The sequence below is a fragment of the Cavia porcellus genome, unplaced genomic scaffold (genome assembly GCF_034190915.1).
Source record: "Cavia porcellus strain 051 isolate PalLab524CR breed Dunkin Hartley unplaced genomic scaffold, mCavPor4.1 scaffold_15, whole genome shotgun sequence".
In the NCBI taxonomy this organism is placed as follows: Eukaryota; Metazoa; Chordata; class Mammalia; order Rodentia; family Caviidae; genus Cavia; species Cavia porcellus.
The window spans coordinates 60,646,265-60,666,109 of NW_026947498.1; the positions used below are offsets into that span (position 1 = coordinate 60,646,265).

The 19,845-nt window shown below is 34.1% G+C and overlaps 1 protein-coding gene across 37 annotated transcripts in view; it reads right to left on the reverse strand.

Moving 5' to 3' along the window:
- Zbtb20 (zinc finger and BTB domain containing 20) overlaps positions 1 to 19,845 on the reverse strand; it is an 838,748-nt gene that overhangs the window by 272,592 nt on the left and 546,311 nt on the right. For 28 of the 37 annotated variants that reach the window (XM_063225304.1, XM_063225278.1, XM_063225291.1 and 25 more), the window contains one exon: positions 6,211 to 6,346. The gene's annotated coding sequence lies outside the window, so the exon portion shown is untranslated. Of the gene's footprint in view, positions 1 to 6,210; positions 6,350 to 19,845 lie in introns of all 37 variants that reach the window. The other 9 variants (XM_063225281.1, XM_063225289.1, XM_063225277.1 and 6 more) reach the window with 1 other exon arrangement.

Genomic DNA, 19,845 nt, shown 5'->3' on the forward strand with positions numbered 1-19,845 from the left:
TTCTTTTTTGTTTCTTTTTTTTTTTGCTTCAAAATAAAAATGGCTTTAAAGATGAGAGTGAAGAAAAATTGAAAAACAAGAATCATCTAGAGAAATTATTTCTTCCTGCTCCCTGACACATTTTAGATCATTACAGAAAAGTGTGACTCTACCCTCTTTAAATTAAAGATGTTCATAGAAGACCAATCTCATAGTATTCTACAACTTCTTTCACTGTTTAAGATGTCCATCAAGAACACACCTCATTATCAAACTCAAAGATTTTCTATTGAAGTACAAGCATATTTTGAATGTCTTATTTCTTTCTTCCTCTAACTTGTTTGAAAGTTGGTATTAACTCCTTCTTTAACCTTTTTTTTTAAGATGAAAAATAAAGACCTCCATATCTGACTGTTCCTCAAGGATTTTTTTCCCTTAAAATGTTAAGTTTAATTTTTGGATAAGGGATTCAGTAACTCTCTCAGAACAAGAGCTAAGTTCTTGATCTATGCTCAGAGAAAATAGAAATATTCATGTTTTGCAATGCTTCATATATATTTTACTGTTGTAGCTACTGCTAGATTTCGGGTGTACATTTTATATTTTTTATTACAGTCCTATACTCTACCTCAGATCTTATCCTGCCTGCAGAGCTGTCATTCTTCATTTTCAGTTCAGCAGTGACATTCAGTGTGCTATCATAGGCAATGGAAAATACAAGACTTGGGAGAAGACTGAAAAGAAACAAAGTCACATGCCTGCTCTTACATAGTCTTAAATCTATGAGGGAAAGAATTACTAAGCATGCACAGGTATGTAGTGTTAGCTTAGTATTCATTAGTATATGCAAACCAATATATTTTGTAATATATATATATATATATATATATATGATAAATTAGCACTTTTGAGATTTTTCTTCTAAAGAATACTAACAATAATTTATATAGAAAAAAACATTCTGTTTATCCCATTTATTACTCAGTATTTATTGTAATGCTTGTCTTGCCTCCAGCTGTCACTATTACTATTTGGACATTCCTGTTCCCAACATCTAAAATGATAATTTTCAATATTTTGGAAATTCTGATGGTTTATTGTAACGTGATTTTTGCAACACTTTTCCTTTTCTACTACTTAAACACAATTTAAATTAAAATCGATTTTGCTTTGCAATTTTGAAATGCCTTTACTAATAATTTAAAATACATTGGGTTTGTTAATATTGGAAAACATGAAAAAAGTATTGGAAAACATGTATCAAGATAATCACACACTAGAATCCAGGGCTGATTCCAGTGGTATATTACATTTATATTTCTACATATTGACTCTGATACCCTACTAGTCATTTCTTGAGCATTCTGAAAACAAAATTGTTTTCTTTGCACAAAACAACAGAAATCTTTGTTATTTAAGGCAACATTATATTAAGGCTTTGCTAGTTATGTGAAGTTAAATCATAGCCCTCGCCAGCATTAGTCTAAGAGAACTCTCATTGCGCCAGCAAAGACAAAGAGATATTATCAGGCATCATGTTTTGGTAACACAAAAAGATTTCCAAATCAGCTTTAAAAGGACTCTCCTAGGATATTTCAGAGAATTGAAGCTAGCTTTCCATGGCTTTAACTTGAAATGTAGAAGTAATGAAATGGTTGCACTGAGGTGTAGTTTCTCAAATAGTAAGCTTTTGTTTGGCAGGGAAGAGATGATAAAAGTAAATGTGTAAGTTTCATCACCTACAAATTAATAATTCAATCTGAGCATGTTAGCAACCTTCTGAAGCATTCAGCTACAAAACAGCATTTATACAAAAGCCTTAATTTCTATGTTATTTTAAAATTGTGTTGATTGTAAATACAATAATGTTGTTAATAAGTAGATTACATGTTAAATTTATTACCTTTATTAACAAAGAAATTTTACTCTTTAGTAAAAGATGGTATGTATTTTAATACATTATCCAGTATTTCTTCTAAATCTATATTATTTTCTATCAGGTTATTTTTTCTTTGTTTTGGGCATACTGGAGATTGGCTTTTGCACTGAACTACATTCTAATGCACCCTACCACTCTGGGCACATCTTTAAAATTTTGAGACAAAGTCTCCTTAAAGTGTTAAGTCATCCATGGTGGATCTGAACTTGCAGTCCTGCTGCTTTAGCCTCCCAGAGTGCTGGGATCACAAGCAGGAGCCATTGTGCCCAGCTAGGTTTACTTAGTCCTATACATGCCCAGAGTATTCTTTCTTCAGCTTGTAATTCCCAGGGGCCCACGTACCTGAGTTGGTATTCATTACTCAGATCTCTGGGTTCACAACTAATGGTTAAGCAGGTAGCTTCCAGGCCACGATTACATCAGTATAAAATAAAAAGCATATGTTATTTAATTGTTGGGGAAACAACTTTCATTGAAGGAATGTATATAGGTATTTCCAGAGCTCATGCTTTCTAAAAGAGGAAGAGGAAATGTCCCCATTCTATGGTATGTACAGCAAAAATTCTCATACAAAGTAAATCTTTTGAAGTGAGTTCCTACAAGAGTTCCTTGCTTGGAGACCTTTTGAACTCAAAGTTGGCAAGTGTGCTTACTATTACCATAGATGTGGAAAAGACAACAAATAATCTAAATAAAGGTATTCATAAACTAAATATAGGGGGTAGATTTTTGAATAAAGGTATCCCCGTAACTAGAAATACAGGACCAGTGATATTTGGTAGCCCAATGCTCTCCAGTGCCTTTTGGGTGAAACTGTGCATCTCTATTTAAGTGTGCCTAAGTCATTACTAAGTCATTAGAGTGGTATCAACAAAGCTTATCTCCATAAAATCAGCAGATTTTACTTTCAGTGAAGGTAAGCAGATCTTTCAAGGTACCCTTTCAAGTTGATTACTATCTATGCAGTAAGGCAGCTATTTCTCTTCAAGCAAGGGTAATCAAGGCAGAAGAGTCATATATGCTTCTTTGCTGAGGTGGAACCAGACGGAAAACCCTCAGCACTCAGGTCCCACTGTTCCCATATCCCTCATTTTACTCTGTGTTCAGGAGACAAAATATATACTAGAGAGGAAATAATTAAAGCTACTGGGATTTCTAGGAAGAAAACACAAAAGTTTCCCACTTTAAAAAAGAGATCGTAATAGTATTAATGAAAAGAGATGGTTAAATTCAATCCATCAGATTCAAATATAGCTCCAAACTGTGTCTAAAGAAAACAGTATTTATTTTGTTCTTAAATACAAATTCTGCAAGCTAATTTTATGTTCTCATCTCATACCTGCTTCTTTCTTTGTCTCAGAAAGGAATAGCAGCTAACATTCCACTGTATAAAATGAAAGACAGATTTAACATTTACCCATTAAATTCTGAATGCAGAGCAAGAAGTGGGTAAATGCTTAGCACAGCATATGAGTCTTGTTAACAAAAATAGAGACCAGTCTCTAAGGCATGGAAGGAAGGTACTGAAGATCTTTGCTACTGCAGATGAGTTGAAGGTTTGGTGGCACAAGAAAACTCATAGGTTTACATATTGTGTAGTTTTTCCTTATATGAGACCAGAGCAACAGTTTTAAGCATAGATGGTAACAGTAGATAATGTGTATTTATTCATTATAATCCATGGACTAATTTCTTATAATGATGTGAATTAGAAAGAAAAGTACTAAATTCCTTGATACAAGCCTTGTTACAAATCCACATATTCCTCTGCTTTCCTTTTCATCCTCTTGGTATTTATGTCCATATTTCTTTGTTTAACTTTGGGGCCTGCCTTTATATTACCAAATGATTTCCAGTAGACGGAAGCTTTGTGACACCTCTGTCCATACATGCTGCCTGATTCATCATAGTACTTTCTAAGAAACTTCATGCTACCAATGACAATGACTAACTAATCTTTAAAAAGATGACTATCTGTAAATATGGCACAATATTAGGAGACAACATTTATAGCTGGTCAAATGAACTTTAACCCATATGAAGGACTCATAATTACAAGGTGATAAATATGTAAATTTCCATTTCTGGGTAAAACTAAAGGCTCTAGAGGTCCTGAGTTAGTCTTTAGTTGTTGCACTGAAATTGCATTAATGCTGTTTATTAGAAATTTCTTTCTTCAGTCCCAACAAAAATCTCCTTAAAATCTTCTATGGTATGTAGCAGATTTCACAAGCCCACATGGAAGTCAAATACTCAAATACTCAAATGTTACAGACCTGAATTAAAAATGAAAACTCAGACGGATTTAACTCCATTTTACTCAGGAGTTACTGCTGGTCTGGCAGGTTCAAGGAAGAAGCCATTTCATGATTCCACTATGGACACTAAGATTTTCAGGATATTCTCCTGGCTATATGAACACTTTGATTATTTGCTCTAAGTATGACCTAAAATTGGGCAAGATTTTTTACATCTGTTCTAAATTATGTACAGATTTCCAAGATAAGAGATGGTACCTGATAAGTTCTCATTTTCCCATTCATATTTTTAAAATTCAAATTCTTTATATATTTGTATCAAAAATATGGTTAAGAAACCATTTTTCTTATGTTGAGAAACATAAGAACATATTTCTTATGTTGAGAAAACACAAACTTTAGTAACTAGCATATGGTACCATTATAGGTCTTCCTGACACACTATGAAAGGCCAATATGCTTTTATCTGGGGAAAGTTGACATAATACTGCTGTAATGACTCAAGTTTTACATGACCCATTTCACTTATGTAACAGAGATGACAACTGAGAAATGTTTCAAAATAGAAGTAGATTTTGTTTCAGAGACAATCTTATCTCTCCAACTACCTAATATTTATTCTTCATGTATCTATATATGTATCACACTAGGCTGAAACAGAAGCTAAAGATATTTCAGGCAAAAAGTCCCAGTTGCCTTATAAATGTGTATTTCTACAACAAAACAGCAATGATAATTTAGGCTCAAATATCATAAAATAAGTAAAACATAAAAAAGCAAGCAAAAATCACCTAGAATATAATTTTTTAAAATGTACTGCCAATACACTATCCCCTAATGTTGATAAAAGTCACAAAATGCAGATTGTATAATGCCAGGTACTTTAGTTTTTGTAAGAACACTTTTTAAAGATTATTATTTATGTATCATGTGAAAAATGGCAACATATAAATAAGGCAAGCAAACAGAAAGATGCAGAAATCACATGCAAGATGCCTATGAACTATCTAGTAAGGGTTGCTAGTTGTGAAAAGATCTGACATGCTAATATACACTCCTTCAGACCTGTTACTAAGGCACTAAGAGCAAGATGGCTGGCAGGCTCTGCATTTAAGTTGCTATTGAGGGCCCCAAATATTGACAGAGTGCCAGATTCTAAGAAACTATTGATATCCATAGTCAGCCACTGCTCCAGACACCTCTCAGACAGGTGTTTAAATGTCATAGATAAATGAATTTTCATGAAACAGAGAGAGAGAGAGAGAGAGAGACAGAGAGACAGAGAGACAGAGAGAGACACACAGAGAGAGACACACAGAGAGAAGACAGAAGGGGAGAGAATGTGCGCACACGAGAGAGGAAGAATGAGAGAGAATACAGTGTGAAAGGCACGAAAAGAAATAAAGAAAAATCACTTCCATAATGCCGGCGTGCAAGCTTGTGGCATCTTATCTCTGAAGTTCAATCAGAACTCCTGAAAAAGGCTATGAGAACCAGTCTTCTGAATGCATTGTGTTCCCCAGCACATGGACATCCTGAATCAGCACAACCAGCCAGGACAATGTCTTTAAAGGTGTACTTTGACTTACAATTATGTTGCATGTTTAATATGATTTTTTGGCCTATTATTCTGTTTTTTAATTTGTATGTATGGTAATAAACTTTACCAGGTCTTATAAAATTAATAAATCAATCTGATGCTGCCAAAAGAAAAAAGGAATTTAAGTGAAAGGAAGGGGAAAAAAGTTGAAATGTTCTTTGTATATGTAGTAATTCTTTACAATGAATGTAATCACTATGGATTGCAAACGTACCAATAAAAGTTAAAAACAAGTTAATTAAAAAATAAAAGAATACTTATTATAGAATAGCTTCAACAAACTAGTTCTGAACAACATATGACTCAAATATAAACATTATCTAACTACAAACTGAGAAAGCACAGGCTGAAATAACCAATGGAAAAATTTCCTAAATCGTTCTCCATATGTATTAAAGGTTAAAAGTCAAGGTATCGTGAAATCTACTTCTCACCAAGGTTCAGATGTGTCCTCTGACAGTTTCTTTCCAGACTCCCACTGAAACAGTGACACCTGGTAGGTTTAGCACAGGGTATGGAGGGAGTCCTTCCTCCTCCACTTCTCTTTTCCTGCTTTTCCACAGAAAACTCCTGCTGGGAAATATATAAAGTAAATCAGTCACTTGATACATGATTATAATAGAAACAAACCATGATCATACCTAGAACAACCAATTACACATTAGAAATCATGTGTAGCTCAATGCATTTTCAATGTAAATGAAGCTTTTTTACTTGGAAAATCTTCCATCTGCTGAGGGCACCTTTTCCTGACCTTGGTACACTATGTCATTAAAAGCAGCCACACTTTCAAGGTTAGAATGTGGCTTGCTTGCACATTTATTTTTCTGTATTAGGCTTGTACAATCTCCACATTTTATACAGATCAGTCATTCCAAACCCACAAACAAAATTCTTCTTTCAAAACACATTGGTGAATGTTTTTTTTTTTTTAAAATCTGCAGCAAAATGGTTTCACCAAACCTTAATTGCTTTTTTGTCAATTAGAATAAACTTTGATATAATTTTTTTTTTAGGGTCAAGGGTACCTACTCATTAGCAGGTAGTCTGAGAATAAAGTTCCTCAGCCTAAATATTCAACAAAGTTTGTGTTTTCAGTGATTTCTTACTATCTTTCTTTTTTGTTAGGAGATCGGATGAAAGGATTTTGATTTCCTGCCATGGGAAAAATAATTATTTTTCCTGTTTTTAAAGGCTTTTATTTTGAAGACAAAATCAGTTTTAAGTCAAATGGAAATTGCAGTAAAATCTCAGACACTGTAATCAGTGACTGCATTAAAACTCTGCAGAAGTATGCCAACTTCGATGTGAGGCCACAGTTCAGTCAGGATCACAAAGGGATATTATCTACTTTGCCTGTGGCCATCCTGACATTTTATGTAGTAAAATTTTTATAAAGTAAAATTAAGGTTCGAAGCAATCTTCTCTAATGTGTTACACACACACACACACACACACACACACACACACACACTCATACAATGATTTTCTTCTGTGACCATATGATAAACAGAGAAGTTTAAGTTACCTCAGACTAAGACGTAGTAAACATTTTTAAAAGGTTTTTTTTTTTTATTATAAAGTAATGTATACAAAATTTTCAGTTGACTGGTTAAAGTAAACTACGGTACACACCTGCAAAAATATTGCAAAGTTGCTAAAAAGATTATAAGGAATGCATGGTACCATGCCTCCTATGAGAATTAAAAAAAAAAAAAAATATATATATATATATATTTTTTTTTACTAGCATAGACATGATTTTTTTCTAGGAGGATATAAAAAATAAGATATTTTAAGGTATTTGGGGTGATGAGAAAGATCATTTTACTCTAATGTATATTATCTTGTCCTATCTGAAGTTTTCAAATATATGTTTGCAAGACAAAGACAAGGATAATTATATGGCAATGTTATGAGTTTTATATTTTATTTATATTGGAATGTTCATTATGTTATTTTAAAATGAAATATATCAAAAGTAAATTATGTAAAAATAGCTTTTGTTAATGATAAAAAGTTTAAAACACTAAAAAAAGCCTAAATAAAAAAGTCACTTCTGTCTTTGATAATAACAACTGCTGAATTTTTGGTGGGTAATGTCAGGCATATAAAGTCTCCTTTCTAAATTCAGAGTCAAAAAATAGACTTTATATTCCTTTAGGTAGAGTTGAGGAGAAAAATGTTCTACGTGCTGTTCTGCCACATAGCCTTCTGGCCACCATTTACCACACTGCTGTTTTTGATTGGCAGGAAAATGTTGAAGCAGCAAGGTTGTATATGACATTTCTCAAAATTACACATGTCCTTCCTTGTCTGCTATTGTTCTCTGAAAAATATGATCTTGGGACTGCCTCAGGATAGAACACGGCTTATCATTATGGAAGCCATGGAGCTGGAGGTATCGATGGCCTCATGATGCCCCACAATCATAATGTTTGCATTGAAATACATTCTGGAGGATGTGCTTTCAGAATGTTTTCTTTTCTGAAAGCACACAGATGCTTCTTTGAAACATACACTGACTTACCCTTGCTTACAGCCTAAGGAAGAGAGGTAATGTTATGTAGTAGGCAAATGACCTAATGATTACAATATCTTAAAATTCATTATTTGTTGAGAAATATTTTTTGAAAAAGAATATAAACCTATTTTATGGAAAACACTGGGTGCTACTGATCATCTTTTTTATGTAACTCTCTTTTCAAGAAACTTAAATTTTTTTCATCATTGTTGTTAGTTATGAAAAGACAAATCATGAAAATTTCATAGCTAACTTTTAATTGTATTCTATGGACTGGGTAGCTTATTTTCATTTATTTCCAAAATGCCTATATTATTGCTGTTCTTAATTTTGTTTTCATTTTATAGATGAAAAAAATGTAGACATAAAATGTCAAGAAGCTTGCCCAATGTCTCAGAACTATTACAAAGCTATGAAGATACAAATCTCTATCAGGCTGATGCCAAAGTGTCCTTAAAATCATTTTCTGTATTAGATTTAATGACCTTCTTCAGAGATCTAAACCATATCCAGTGCTTTCTGTTCTTTCTAGTGTGTGTGCATGCACGTGTATGTCTCTGTGTGTGTGTGCGAGAGAGAGAGCACGAGAGAGAGCATGAGAGAGAGAGAGCAAGAAAGAAAGAGAGAGAGAGATTCAAAGCATAGAGGGTTTCAAGTTAAATGTTAGAATGTTTCTATAGGACTCCATTTTTCTCACCTCTAAAATGGATAGCACCTACCCAGAGGTTTATTGTGAAGACCAAATGAGATAATATGATGAAAGCACTTAGTATACCTAAAATAAAACATTAGCATTATTGCTATACAAGTTTACCTCCTTTGCATAATGGATGTGTTCTGGAGAAGGTGATTATGAAAATGTATAGACTTAACTTCTATTATCAAATCACAGAGCAATTGCATTATAAAATAACAGAAAAGATTCCTAACAGATTGAGATGAACACTTGATGGAACACAGTGGTACAGGGGAAGGTTGGAACTTTGGTAGTTTTACTGAGAGCAGTTTGTGAGTCGGCAACAGTTTTAGATCCTACCTCCCTCTCTTTAATCTCTTTGGTGTGCAATTCCTGATTCTACTCCAGCAATTTTTAGAGATGATTTCCTCCTTCTCCTTTTGTATGGTTATAAGGTCTAATGAAATGTTTAGGCCACAGCAATGCTTCACCTGAAGGCACTATCTCAGATGTCATATATAATATTAAATTTATTTAATGTGAGATTCCCAGTTAGGCATATTAATTAGTGTTCTGTGTATTCTATATGTTTGGTTACCAGTTTAAGTCATATGCATTAAAAGTACTTGCATTAGCTTCATAATATTCATTACATAGAAAAGCTTCTGGCCAGGAGTTGTCTTCTTCTTTCTTGGAAACCCTACACTTACCAGTGAGTGAGCCTATAAATAAACCTTAGTACTGGCTTCACTTTACCTGACATAACCAAACCTGACTCAGGCAGACAAGCTACTTTCTCTCTCTGGTGTCATCAGATAGAAGTATGTCATGTTACTTCCTCAGGTCACGCTATACATTGCCACACTCTCCTTCACGTCAACAGCTTGATACATCTTGGGGCTTGCCTTTTCTTGAGGTATCATGACTTTTACTTAAGTGATTGTTTTAAAGTCTTCTCTCAGGACATTCTTTTACTTGTGGAAAATATTTAGAAAAAATAGAGTTTAAAAAATAAATCATCTGTTATCCAGATCTTGGGGAAGACAGTGATGCTTCAAAATACCAAATGCAATTAATCAAAGGCACAAAAACCTTATTAAATGTATTCATTCTTATCTTTAGAACTTATGTAGGAAACAAGATCCAACCTCAACATGTCAACCAGTATCAAGTGAGAAAGGTCAGCATAGGCCTATGCCCAGATGAGCTGTAGCTTAGGCATATCAGCTCAGAAGTACTCTTCATAAATGGCAAAAGCTCTTGTTCCAGGTTATTTTGCGTATTCTGGCAGCCTGGGAAGCCACCAGACAGCCTCTCTGGTTCTAGAAAAATGCATACAGGTACATTTATACTCTCTTTAATATTCTGCCATAAACAGATGGTGGGATCTATTTAAGTTACATTCATTTTACTGTTGTTTGTATTGGCATATCTACCTTTGTTTTCCACCTTACATCATTCTTATTTCTAAAAAAAAAAAAAAAAAAAAAAAAAAGGAAAAAAAGCTCATTCACTCCATGATAAATATCAGGTATTTCAGGGAAGGATGGTTAAATGACTGTAGCTAAATAGAGATAGGTAATAGATAAATAGCTGGATAAAACAAATACAAATGATGGCCTTATCAAGTGGCTAAAAGGAGACTCCAGAGGGAGAATACTTTAAATTACATACTTGTGATTTCAAGGTACAAAGAATACAGCTAAGTCATTTAAGGCAGAATAAACAGTATGGACTAAAATTAGCTGATTCATCAGCATGAATTAGGAAAAGCAAATAATTTGGTTTGTGAAAGAGAACAGTGAGAAAAATATGGGAAGGTAAATTAAGGTTAGATCACAGGGGAACATGAGTATCAATCAAAGGATATCATTCTGTTAGTAAAGGAAGTCTGATGAAGTACAGTCAACCAGTCTCCAGTTTTCATAATCTCAGTGTACTGTAGCATAATCCTTAATAATCTTTGATTCTTTAGGGGTTCTATTACATTCCTGGGGAAGAAAAAGTCCTCATAGATAAAGATTGCTACACCAGCTGAGGTTATCATGAGTCACCTATTGAAGTTAATCATATCACATGATTTGGAAAAGAATTTCGCTAGCTCCTAATCACATCAACATTGTTCCTTCATTCACAATAGTAAATTCTACAGCATTCCCCGAAGGCTGATAGGCTGAGATGAGAGGTATCATGAGCACATGTGAGACGGCTACAGAAAAGTTTCAGGAAAGCTGTCATTTGATTTGCCTAGTGCCAACATCTTCATAAATGACTGATTACTTACATGTCTCATTTAGCTCTCCCTCTGACACAGAAAGTCACTTTAGTGAATGTCAAACTCTGAGATCTACTTACACATCCTTTACGGTTCACTGCTAAATGTTTAGGATTCTCTGATTCTAGTCATCATACAGGTAGCACTTCCCTATACTTTCTATCCTGATACTTCATTTATTTTTGCCTCTTTTGCACATATTGACTTCTGATCTATCTTATTTTCTGCATACATTTGGTGTTTTTTTTTTTTTTTCTTTTCTGGAAATCGAATTCATGACCTGGCATTTGCCAGGCAGGTGCTGTGCCACTGAGCTATATCTTAGTCCATACATTTCTTTTAGCACCTCCTTCCCAACTGTTAACTCTAAAAACAATGATTGTTTTTGCATATTTTGCTTTCTGTTGTATTCCTAGCATCTAGAACAGATACTGTACTCTTTTGAAGATCAAGGCGAAAACACAGAGAAAGGTAAGCAAATATTAAGTGGGATTTGGAAAAAAAGCTCTCTGCATAAAGCTCTCTCCAAAAATTCCTTACTATATAATTTGAAAATGTCATCAGCTAATTATTTCATGAACTAATTTTCTATAACACTCAAAGCATTTTTAAAAAATTGTATCTATTTTTTATTACTGTTACTAAAATAACAATCCCATTCCTTTCATTTTGTACAAATGGAAATCATGGCAGAGAGATATGCTCTATAGTAAAGCAGATGAATTCAGGGCTTCTGATTTTAAGGGCCTATGTTCTGTCTCATACCAGTTTGCACTGTACTATCATAGAATTTTCAGTGCTATATTGTGTATGGTAGTAGAATGCAAACCAGTATGTACTGTAGTGTCATTAGCTTATGCATTTTCTATTAACACGTAGTCTTTTCACAAAAACAAACAAGCAAATGAATTATCAAGTAACAAAGAAATAAAATGATGGACACCTAAAATGGCTGAATATGCTTGTTAATTTTAATTTTTAAATCGAGATCATTCTCTCTTTTTTTTTTTCAATTATATTGCATCCAACTGGAAAGCAGTTTAATGCACTTTGCAAATATTAGGTCAGCCACAGCTCATCAAACTCTAACAGCAGGACTTCTCAGATTCTCTTTAAACCTGAAAAGGTCTTTTGGATTAAAAATACTATACAGTGGATCATTTTTGGAAATATAAAAATTGAAACTACAAAAATGCTAAAAGAAAAAATTGATGAATTCTCTTATAATATTGCCATGTGAAAGGATTAGAATTCAATACCTAGAAGTCATATATAAGATTAGTAAATCAGATTATATAAAAAAGAAACTTCTACGTGGCAAAAAATTCCATAAGCTAGAACGTAATTTAAAACACAAAACAGGAATATTTTTTTGCATCTTCTGTAAAGTGATTGCCACTCGAGTACATAAGTAGGAAAAAAACAATAGGAAGATATCCATAACTCTACAGAAATAAAAGCCAAGAGGTAAACAGATGAAAAAAACTACTACTACTATTATCCATATGAGAGATGCTTAATATCAGGAAGAACAAGAAAAATACAAATTAAAAATATGTCCAAATGCTATCTTTTACTTAAACAATTGCTAAAATTTTCAAAAGTTTAAAGAAAATACTATTTTGTTTAGTCTGAGGTAAAACTGTACTTTCTTGTATTACCTTATGGTACTGCTAAGTAATCCAAACTTCGTTAAGATCAATTTCTCAAAATTGAAGAAATATGTATCACTTTGATGAGTAATTTTATCTCTGAGAATTAATTTAGAAGATGAATCTGCATATTTGTAAAATTATTTGTTCAAGGTTGTTCACTAGTACACTGTTTGAAATGACAAGAACTGTTTAACAGTAAGGACTAGTAGAATAAGCCAGGAGGTATTTATATAATAGAATGCTGTATAACTGGAAAAAACATTAATTGATAAAGAAGTATAATTAAGAAATACTGGAGAATGCAAAATTGAGAAACACCGAAAATTGAGAAACACACTGAAAATTGGGAAACACATTGAAATTGTATCAAAGAATGCAAGATTGAGAAAAGTTTATAAAATTTGGACTAACTTTTATGTGAAGAGGGATGAGGGTAAATTTATATGTACAGATACAAATTATATAGGTTTATATAACTATATATTTTCTATATATCTACTTATTTATATCTATATATTTTCTTCTATGCATTTTAAGCCCACTGGAAAGCAATATAGTAAATAATTAATAAAACTGGCTACCAGTGGGAATAGAAGAGGAAAGGGATGGGGAGAAAAAGCTAAGACTTTTTAAATACAGTTTTGATTTTTGAATACTAGATGAATATTTAGGAACTAAGCAAGAACAATCTCACAAAAAGTGAAATGAAAGTAGCATTGTGATAATGAAATGGTTCCTGAATCCAATTAAGTTCCTCTGACTGCTAACCATTGGTGCTACCATTACTAGGGCAAATGTGGTAACATGGTTTTGACATTCCTAGGCCACAGGGCCTCAGGGTCCTCCTTTTCTAGCGTTGTAACATCCTTATGATGTTATGAATCTATTCCTTTCTAAATCCAGTAAAGTTACTAGTAAAATGTAAAATGACACCCAGTTGTTTCAACTATGAATTAGTATACTTGGAATGAATCCTCTTGAAAATCCTATGGTGATTTTTTTTTATGTTCTACTTTTCCTATGTTGAATGGATAAGACCTAGATTTCCAGTGGTTGTTACAAAAGAAGAAAACATTTCTTGAGGAATTTATATGTATGAATTATTTAAAATAATGAGTATAATATCAACATTGGTTAGGTAATATCAAGATTTTTAAAGAACTCAGGGGCTGGGGATTTAGCTCAGTGGCATAAGCGCCAGCCTTGCAAGCAGGCAGTCGTGAGTTCGATCCCTGGTACCAATAAAAAGGAAAAAGACCAAAAAAAATTTTTTTAAAGAACTCAAGTAATGTAGTCAATATTGTTAGGATTATTAACATGAAGCAGAATATGACACTAGGCTAATATTGATAATAATATAGCAGAAATCCAATTTTTTTTTAAAACGAACCACACATTCATTCAATAGTCAAATTATAGCATCAGTTCAATAAGATATTTCCCCAAAGACTTCTTCACTTTATAGTCAGAATGGTACATGGAACAACCTAGAAGCCACACAGAAGAAAGCCTCTATGTTTGATTTGTTATTTATTTTATGACTATATTAGTTAACAAGTAACCAATGAACTATACATTCTGTGGAAGAATTTTTTCCTCTATTTTCTGTTTCTTTACTTCAAACACTGATTTTGAAAAATCATTGTAGGTATGTAGGGATTATCCATCCATTCATTTATTTATATTAAACATCTAATATGTTCTGTGTATTTTGCTATCATTAAATATACAAAGATATTTCTGCCCTCAAATATTTCATTCTAGTTGGGACACTGGGAAGTAACTATACTTAAGGATATGAACTGTTATAATTGAGTTAAGCTTAAATAGCTGTGGGAGAACAATGGTGTGGGAACCTGATTTTTAAGAAGACTCAATAGTTTTGACGGTATGGTGCTTTATCTGAGACTTAGAGAAGTTGCCTAGAGAAATATTAAAGAGGATAAAAAGAGACAAAAGAGAGTAAACGGCAGATAATAATAATAATAATAGTAATAGTAATAATGATAATAATAAAAAGGTCAGTATGGACCAGTCAGGAAACTGCCGGTGGTTTCAGATGGAGCATAGGATAATGCGTGGGAATGGCAGAAGCGAGGTTTCAGGCCCACTCAGAATGTGACAGAAATACCAGTTCAGATGAAGTGATCAGGGAAGGCTAAGGCCTGAATGAAGAGAAATGATGCCTACCAGGCAGGGCTGAGTGAGAAGAATGTGACCAGGAGAGAACTGTACTTACTGTACACACATGCCCATTTCAAGGGATGGTTAAGAAGCTAGGAGCATTGATTCCTGGTTGTCAGAGATGAGCAGAACTATTCCAATACCACTCCCCTGACTATTATCTAATCTCTTTTGTGTCTATGGAGCCATAGCTCTTTTCCATCAATGAATTCATTCGGTCCCTGTAATCAACTCTGATTAGTGTTGTTTAACATCAATCTTTTCTAGTTTTTTTCAAAGAAAGATACCAATCAGCTGCTGCACACCCCTGCTTGTTAAAAGCAACACCACTCCTGCTGACTTACCATTCTCTTAATCAAAAGGACAGGAGGAAGCAGTTGGGATTCACTTTCCTTTTTTTACTTTCAAAGTACACAAATGTCAACTTCCTCAAGGATGTTTGGTATAGCTGAGTTCAGTCATGTAACATACAAAGTCAGCTTGATCAAAAGGTTGCAGGCTGCCCAGTGCTAACATGGAGGGAGGAAAGGAAACCACAGGCTTCCTCGAAGTGTGAATGAGTGCACAGGCCACTGTCACATGTGTATTTACACGGTCATGCTGAGCTGACAAGAGACTTTAAAAATATACACTCCACCACTATACTTCCCTGTCTTCATCTTTGAACTTCTGAAGCAGTTCTCTATGTATGTATGTATGTATGTATGTATGTATGTATCTATCTATCTATCTATCTATCTATTCCTCCAGCACAAAGGTTATTAATAGCTTTATAGCAACTCCATAGCCATAAATGATTTTTGTGTATTAAAGATTATTTTCACTACAAATTTTCCACTTTTTGGGTGAAGAGTATAATCTTACATGCTTCATGAACTTTACAGTACCAACACAAGTTTGTTGGTTCATTTATATATTTTTTCTTAAAATATAGGTATCCATTATGCTAAACTTTTGTTGTCATATCCAAATGACAAACTTATGTCAGTGACTGCCCTGAAAGATACCTCTAACAGTATGATGCAGGAAATGAACCTTCTGGAGTTCGCTTAGACTATATTGGACTCAATTTGATTTTAGAAATAGGGAATAGTCTTTACATAACAAGAGTACTTATACGTAAGCCTGGATATATGTCCCATCAAGCAAAAATTCATCATATATGCTTATGGTCTGTCAAGAAGGTTGTGGGAAATATTTAATATTTCTAACAACGTACATCTAGTGTGATTTACAAATAGTATTGTGTGCAACCTCATCATTGCTGAAATGTAAAAACTGAAGTGATGAAACATATGTAAAAGCATAGACATACAGCCCTGTGTTCCAGTCAGACCTAGAATTTAAGCTCTAAATTCCTTATCTAGGGCCTTTTATTTTATGTGATGACCATTCATCAGACAGGGCAACAACTGATAGGGAAAGGAATACAAAGTCACCACATGGAGCAACAAGGAGAGATATGAGATATTTTTTTAAAAGCAACAATAATCTTGGTCTAGAAAAAGAATTAGTTGTCACTTGAAATACTTCAGAATTCTTGGGAAGAGACTAGGAAGAACTCTTTTAGAAGGATAATTTTTATCTGGAATAAAGTAATACATTATATACCCTGTTTATGTATGTTGAAAAAGATCTCTTGGAGCATTTATTTTCCAAACTCCCCTAATCATAATAATCTGCTAGATTTCAGATCCAAATGCCAAGTTCCCTCCAAGGAAGTTTCTAGGTTTGGTTAGGCTTAGGAATGTGCATATTTCACACGTGACATGATGAATCTTAGGGCCAAGGATGTTTAGGAAACACTGTCCAAAAGAGACCTTGGTCACATTAAGTTAAACATTCTTCACTTCTAATAAATCACTCATTCCAATGTTTCTGTTGTTCCTCTTAAGCAGGTGAAGACTCTCATAGCAAACCATAAACTCATATGCTCCTTTAAAATACTTTTTATTGATTGCTTGGTCAATAGCCTTTAACTGCCTATAGTTTCTTTTCTCATTTTTATTCCATTGTGTCCATATGTTTAATTAGATTATTAATATCTACTTTGTCAGAACTGATTTCAGAAAAACCAGTCTGTCTTTTTTATCCCAAGAATATTAATAGTGAAAACAACAACAACAACAACAACAACAAGAAAGCAACCTTAAATACACAGGAAAAGTGATCTCTACCTTTGAGCCCAGTATTTATCTTTCTTAGAGAAACATCTGTTCTATTCCGTTTTGAAAGGTAGAAATAAGCTCTTTCAAATCATCTCATCTCTCTGATTCAATCAATTTTCTCCCACCAATTCAGTCTGAGAAAAGCTCTTCAGCTTCTTTACTTACGCTTTAGAAAGACACAGTCAGAAATATTAAGATGAGCTCACTTGTGGGTGCCTTTTAGTTGGCCTTCTGTTAAATAGATATCAAGCCAACTAACCAAGAAACTTCTTTGGCAATAATTCTACATTCTTGTGAAGAACTGAATTTTAGGGGAAAAATGGTCTACATCCTCTTAAGCAGGAGAAGGAAGGATATGACTATTAAAAAAAACCTGTTAATTGTGGTTACATTGTAGTTACATTAAGAATTGCATGATTAATTTTCATTATCAAATTAAACTGGCAATTGAACCTAGATTTAAAACACAAGACTGTTTGCCTGGCTTGTTTTACTAGATGTAATCTTAAATTCAGTTTATCATCAAAATGATCTTAAATTTGGGGTAAAAAAATCCCATTTCTCATAAGAAATATTATAGAGTGCTATTATGAAGGTCAATGATGTGTACAACTGTAGGGGAATGAATGCTGTTAAAATAAGCATCTAGTTTACTAGACGATTTTCCTTAAAAGCTTAAAGCATGATAATTCTTCCTACTGGGAAAGAATTTGTCTCCTGAGTGGGGCAGAGGCTAAGACACAGTAAGGGGTACAGCCTGCAGCAGGAAATACATTTAAAGGGCAACATCAAAACAGCATAACAGACAGTGTCTGGAGATAGCACAGCTATATGGGCTCTTGAAGCATAAGTAAAAGAATATAGATTATAAATTGTGGTAGGTTAGCATACCTTGGACAGTCCATTTCTGTTGGCCACAAGAACAGCAGCAGTCAACATTTGATAGGTGTGTTTAATTATATCAGAGGCCAGCACTAGTATCCTAGGTTAGGTGGGAAAAAGTAAGAAGCTACCTCTAGCCTCCTCCAGGAGTCAAATGACAAAGCCACAGCACCCACCGCCATGGCAGCTGCAGTAGCAGCAGCAGCAAGAGTGTAGCATCGACCTGTAGTTCTTGCCCATCAAAGAGCTGTGCCCTGTCTGCTCCTACTGACAGGCAGATAAATATGGAGATCTGTCAACAGGTAGATATTTATGGGAATCTACAGCTCCCTCACACAGACCTACAGAGAATGCATAACAGCTCCCACTGGCTTAACACTTGCACCCACTAATGGGTGAGACCCATTATTCACAAATGGGTGAAAAGGAACATCAATATGCAGGTTTTAACCCCACTTTGTGGGCAGAATCCTGTCATTTCAGTGTATGCTGATAGATCTCCTATTCACACAGCCCTGCTTTATTTTCCAAATACTCTTCCTGTAAGTGGTGCTACTCTGCACTGTGCAGACACAAAGGTTTGACAAGCAAAGGTGGCAATTTCACATTGTCTATCCCAACTGATGGGCAAAATTAGGTCTAATATGTATCTGAGACTGACTGCCTGGGGAGGCAGCAGAGCTTGGCATGTAGGAGGCACCTTCCACATTATAAAAACAGAACTTAAAATGCAAAAATCATCGAGGTCTGCCCATGTTTAAAATCCATCAAATCAGAAGATTCTACAAATATGTATGTGATCTACTATAGGCAGACGTTTGTTGAGCCCAGAAGCTAAAGAGAAAACTAAGTCAGGGTAGTGCTTAAAAATGAAAATCACTCATTCAACCATAAAATACATGACTTACTTTAAAAGAGAAACAAAGCAAAGTGTATATATAACTTTCGGTTAACAGAAAGTTAAGTAAAGAAGTCATATATTGGTCAGATTTTTAAGTCTCCCAAAAATGTCAGAACTATCCAAGAAAGGTCAACAGCCTGCATGAAAGCAAAGATGGGTGAACTAGACAAAAAGCAAAAGCAATTTAATGAGCACTGTTTCTCATCAAGTCCCAGAATATTCTTGAGATCTCGGGGAATATCTCAGAGTAATGAAAGAACTTATATCTGGTCTTTTAATCTCTGCTAGAATATACTTGCTCCTGTGGTTTCCTTTTACCTGATCTGGTTGAACTGAAGAAAGGAGAAAATGTAGAAGATTCTATTGCTATTTAGCCATGTTAACTATACTGAGAGTATTTTTAAGAACATGTAATAAATGCTCCTCCAGAATCACCTATAGTCTTGTGTATAAGGAACTCTCAACTAGAAACCTAGAAGAGTCTGTGTATCCTTTGAGTTTATGTTCAAAGATGTCAAACTGAGAATTATTTATGAATGTAAAATAATACAATTTGGTGGACGATTGAGTGAGCTTCAGAGCTCACCCCCTAACCTTGCCCTGTCCCATAGGAGTAATAGACTTCACCAAAATCACATCAAAAGGCAAAGAGGGCCAGACATTTAGGAAGTTTTTTATAGGTAAAGTTATCAGTAGGTGGGACTAGGATTAGGGCTGATAGGAAAGAGCCATGGAAAGTGCTGTTAATGCTTTTTGAAATACCCCTTTGGAAATTTCCTTAGTTATAAACTGTGAGATTTTCTA